Below are 5,972 nucleotides of genomic sequence, written 5' to 3'. Positions count from 1 at the left end.
CGTTATTTTATTGATATTCTGCTTATTCATTTTGATACGATTTGACATTATTCTATGTGTATTTTGTAAATATTTTTCATACAAATTTACGTTTTTTAATGTGTATTTGTTTATATATTTTGACACAAATTTACAATATTTTATGGGTATTTTGTATATATATTTCAAAAGAAATTTACCTAGTTTTATGTGTATTTTGAATATCTATTTTCATACAAACTCAAATTATTTTTATGTATTTTTGTATATATTTCAATACAAATTTTAGTTATGTTATGTGTATTTTGTAAATCTATTTTCATTCAAATATCTATTATTTTATTGGTATTTTGTTGATTTATATTGATACGAATTTACATTATTTTATATGTACTTTTTATATATATTTTTATACGCATTTACATTATTTAATATTTATTTTGAATATATAATTTTATACAAATTCATGGTATTTTATGTGTATTTGTATATATATTTTCATATAAATTTACATTATTTTATGTGTATTATGTACATATATTTCATTACAAATTTACCTTATTTTATGTTTATTTTGTATGTGTATTTTGTACATTTATATTTATACACGTTTAATCATACAAATTTATATTATTTTATTGGTATTTTGTTTATTTATTTTGATACGAATTACATGATTATATGTGTATTTTGTACACTTTTTTTTATACGTATTTACATTATTTAATGTGTATTTTGTTTATATATTTTCATACAAATTTACGTTATTATATGTGTATTTGTATAAATATTTTGATACCAATTTACTTTATTTCATGTATTTTGTATATATATTTCAATTCAAATTTAGCTTATTTTCTGTGTTTTGTATATATTTTCATACAAATTTAATTACTTCTGTGTATTTTTGTATATAGTTTTATATAAATTTACGTTATTTTATGTGTATTTTGTATATTTATATTTATACAAATACATATTCTTTTATTGGTATTTTGTTTATTTATTTTGATACGAATTTACATTATTTTATGTGTATTTTGTATACATTTTTTATACGTATTTACTTCATTTTATGTGTATTTTGTATATATATTTTTATAGAAATCTACGTTATTTTAGGTGTATTTGTATACATATTTTGAAATAAATTTACATTGCTTTATATGTATTTTGCATATCTATTTCAATACAAATTTACCTTATTGTACATATAAAACAATGTAAATTTCTTTCAAAATATATGTACGAATACACATAAAATAACGTAGATTTCTATAAAAATATATATACAAAATACACATACAATTAAGTAAATACGTATAAAAAAATGTAAACAAAATACACATAAAATAATGTAAATTCGAAACAAAATAAATAAACAAAATACCAATAAAAGAATGTGTATTTGTATAAATATAAATGTACAAAATACACATACAAAATAAACATAAAATAAGGTAAATTTGTAATGAAATATATGTACAAAATACACATAAAATAATGTAAAATTATATGAAAATATATATACAAATACACATAAAATACCATGAATTTGTATAAAATTATATACTCAAAATAAATATTAAATAATGTAAATGCGTATAAAAATATATATACAAAGTACATATAAAATAATGTAAATTCGTATCAATATAAATCAACAAAATACCAATAAAATAATATATATTTAAATGAAAATAGATTTACAAAATACACATAACCTAACTAAAAGTTGAATTGAAATATATACAAAAATACATAAAAATAATTTGAGTTTGAATGAAAATAGATATTCAAAATACACATAAAACTAGGTAAATTTCTTTTGAAATATACATACAAAATACCAGTAAAATATTGTAAATTTGTGTCAAAATATATAAACAAATACATAAAATAACGTAAATTTGTATGAAAAAATATATACAAAATACACATAATAATGTCAAATCGTATCAAAATGAATGAGCAGAATATCAATAAAATAACGTAAATTTGTATGAAATAAATATGCAAAATACACATAAAATAAAATTTTTATAAAATATATGAATACACATAAAATAATTAAATTTGTATGAAAATATATATAAAATACACATAAAATAATTTAAATACGTGAAAATATATACAAAATACACATCAAATAATGTAAATTCGTAAAAATTAGATACACAAAATACCAATAAAAGAATGTATATATGTACGAAAATATATATACAAAAACAAATAAAATAACTAAAATTTGTATAAAAATATATACAAAAATACACAAAAATAATTTAAATTTGTTTGAAAATAGATATGCAAAATACACATAAAGTTAGGCAAATTTGTATTGAAATACATATACAAAACTCACATAAAATAATGTAAATTTGTATGGAAATATATAAACAAATACATATAAAATAACGTAAATTTGGATAAAATATGTATACAAAATATACATTAAATATTTTAAATATGTATAAAAATATATTATATTATATATATTTTTATTGATATTTGCGTTATTTATGTGTATTTTGTATATGTTTTCTCATAGAAATTTACATTATTTTATTGGTATTTTGTCTATTTATTTTGATACGAATTACATGATTATTTGTTTATTTTGAACATTTTTTTATACGTATTTACATTATTTAATGTGTATGTTGTTTATATATTTTTTATACAAATTTACGTTATTATATGTGTATTTGTATAAGTATTTTGATACAAATTTACATTATTTTATGTATTTTGTATATATATTTCAATTCATATTTAGCTTATTTTATGAGTATTTTGTATATCTATTTATTTTAATACAAAATCAAATATTTTATGTTTTTTCGTATATATATTTTTATAAAAAATGCATTATTTTATGGGTATTTTGCATCTTAATTTTCATACAAATTTACATTATTTTATTAATATTTTCTGTATTTATTTTGATACGATTTTACATTATTTAATTTGTGTTTTGTATATATTTTTTTATACATATTTACATTATTTAATGTGTTTTTTGTATATATATTTGATACAAATTTACGTTATTTTAAGTCTATATGTTTATATATTTTCATTCAAATTTACATTATTTTATGTGTATTTTGTATATGTATTTCAATACAAATTTAGCTAATTTTATATGTTTTTTGTATATTTATTTTCATACAAGTTTAAATTATTTTTGTGTATTTTTGTATATAGTTTTATACTAATTTAAGTTATTTTATGTGTATTTTGTATATCTGTTTTCATACAAATACACATTCTTTTCATGATATTTTGTTTATTTATTTTGAAACGAATTAACATTATTTAATGTGTATTTTGTATATATATTTTTATTCGTATTTACATTATTTCAAGTGTATTTTGTATATATATTTCTATAGAAATCTGCGTTATTATATGTGTATTCGTATATATATTTTGAAACAAATTTACATTGTTTTATGTGTATTTTGCATATTTTTTTAATACAAATTTACCTTATTGTATGTGCATTTTGTATATTACTTTTAATACAAATTTGATTATTCTATGTGTATTTTTGTATATGTATTTTTATAAAAATATTCTTTATTTTATGGGAATTTTGCATCTTTATTTTCATACAAATTTACATTATTTTATTGATATTCTGTGTATTTATTTTGATATGATTTTACATTACTTTATGTGTATTTTGTATATATATTTTATATAAAATGTATTTGTTTTCATTTCATACAAATCTACATTATTTTATGTGTTTTTTGTACATGTATTTAAATACAAATTTAACTAGTTATATGTGTATTTTGTATATCTATTTTGTATGTATATTTTCATAGAAATTTACTCTATTTTATGAGTATTCGTATATATATTTTGATACAAATTTACATTATTAATGTGTATTTTGCATATCTATTTCAATACAAATTTACTTTATTGTACGTGCATTTTGTATATTTATTTTAATACAAATTTAACTATTTTATATGTATTTTTGTATATATATTTTTATGCAAATATGCGTTTTTATATGGATATTTTGCATCTTTATTTTCTTACAAATTTATATTATTTTATTGATATTCTCTTTATTTATTTTGATACGATTTAACATTATTCTATGTGTTTTTTGTATATATTTTTTTATATATATATTTACATTATTTAATGTTAATTTTGTATATATTTTTTATCCAAATTTACATTATTTTATGTGTATTTGTTTATATATTTTCATACATATTTACACTATTATATGTGTTTTTTGTATATATATTTTTCTACGTATTTAAATTATTTTATGTGTATTTTGTATATACATTTTCATAAAAAAATTACGTTATTTTATTGTGTGTATAGGTATATATTTTGATACAAATTTTATACAAATTCATGTTATTTAATGTGTATTTGTAAATATATTTTCATACAAATTTATATTATTTTATGTGTATTTTTTCATATATTTCATTACAAATTTACCTTATTTTATGTTTATTTTGTATATTTATTTCATTCAATTTTAAATTATTTTATGTGTATTTGTATTTAGGTTATTTTATGTGTATTTTGTATATATATTTTCATCCAAAATTACATTATTTTATTGGTATTTCCTAATTTAATTCGATACGAATTTAGATTATTTCATATTTTTATACTCATTTACATTATCTTATGTGTGTTTTGTATATATATTTTTATGCAAATTTATCTAATGTTCATTTTTGTACATATATTTTTATAGAAATTTGCGTTATTTTATGTATATATTTTATATAAATTTACGTTATTTTATGTGCATTTTGTATATTTATATTTATACAAATACACATTCTTTTATTGGTATATTGTTTATTTACATTTATACGAATTTACATTATTTTATGTGTATTTTGTATACATTTTTTTATAGGTATTTACTTAATTTTATGTGTATTTTGTATATGTATTTTTATAGAAATCTACGTTATTTTATGTGTATTCGTATATATATTTTGAAACAAATTAACATTATTTTATATGTATTTTCCATATCTATTTCAATACAAATTTACCTTATTGTATGTGCATTTAGTATATTTATTTTAATACAAGTTCAAATATTTTATGTGTATTTTGGTATCAATAATTAAAAAAAAAAATGCGTTATTTTATAGGTATTTTGCATCTTAATTTTCATTTTATATGTACTTTGTATATATATTTTTATACGCTCTTACATTATTTAATATTTATTTTGAATATAATTTTTTATACAAATTCATGGTATTTTATGTGTATTTGTATATATATTTTCATATAAATTTACATTATTGTATGTGTATTTTGTACATATATTTTATTACAAATCTACCTTATTTTATGTTTATTTTGTATGTGTATTTTGTATATTTATATTTATCCAAATACACATTCTTTTATTGATATTTTGTTTATTTATTTTAATTCGAATTTACATTATTTTATGTGTATTTTGAATACATTTTTTTATACGTATTTACTTAATTTTATGTGTATTTTGTATATATATTTTTGTAGAAATCTACGTTTTTTTATTTGAATTCGTATATATATTTTGAAACAAATTTACATTGTTTTATATGTATTTTTCCATATCTCTTTCAATATAAATTTACCTTATTGTATATGCATTTTGTATATTTATTTCAATACAAATTTAAAAATTTTATGTGTATTTTGGTATATATATTTTTATAAGAAATGCGCTATTTTATGGGAATTTTGCATCTTTATTTTCATACAAATTTACATTATTTTATTAATATTCGGTGTATTTATTTTGATACGATTTTACATTATTCTATTTGTTTTTTGTATATACTTTTTTATACATATTTACATTATTTAATGTGTATCTTGCATATATATTTTTTACAAATTTATTATCTATTATCTATTTTCATACAAATACACATTCTTTTCATGATATTTTGTTTATTTATTTTGACACGAATTTACATTATTTG

Source organism: Eriocheir sinensis, unplaced genomic scaffold, assembly GCF_024679095.1.
Source record: "Eriocheir sinensis breed Jianghai 21 unplaced genomic scaffold, ASM2467909v1 Scaffold97, whole genome shotgun sequence".
In the NCBI taxonomy this organism is placed as follows: Eukaryota; Metazoa; Arthropoda; class Malacostraca; order Decapoda; family Varunidae; genus Eriocheir; species Eriocheir sinensis.
The sequence above is the reverse complement of the archived record's forward strand: the minus strand, read 5'-3'. Positions refer to the sequence as shown.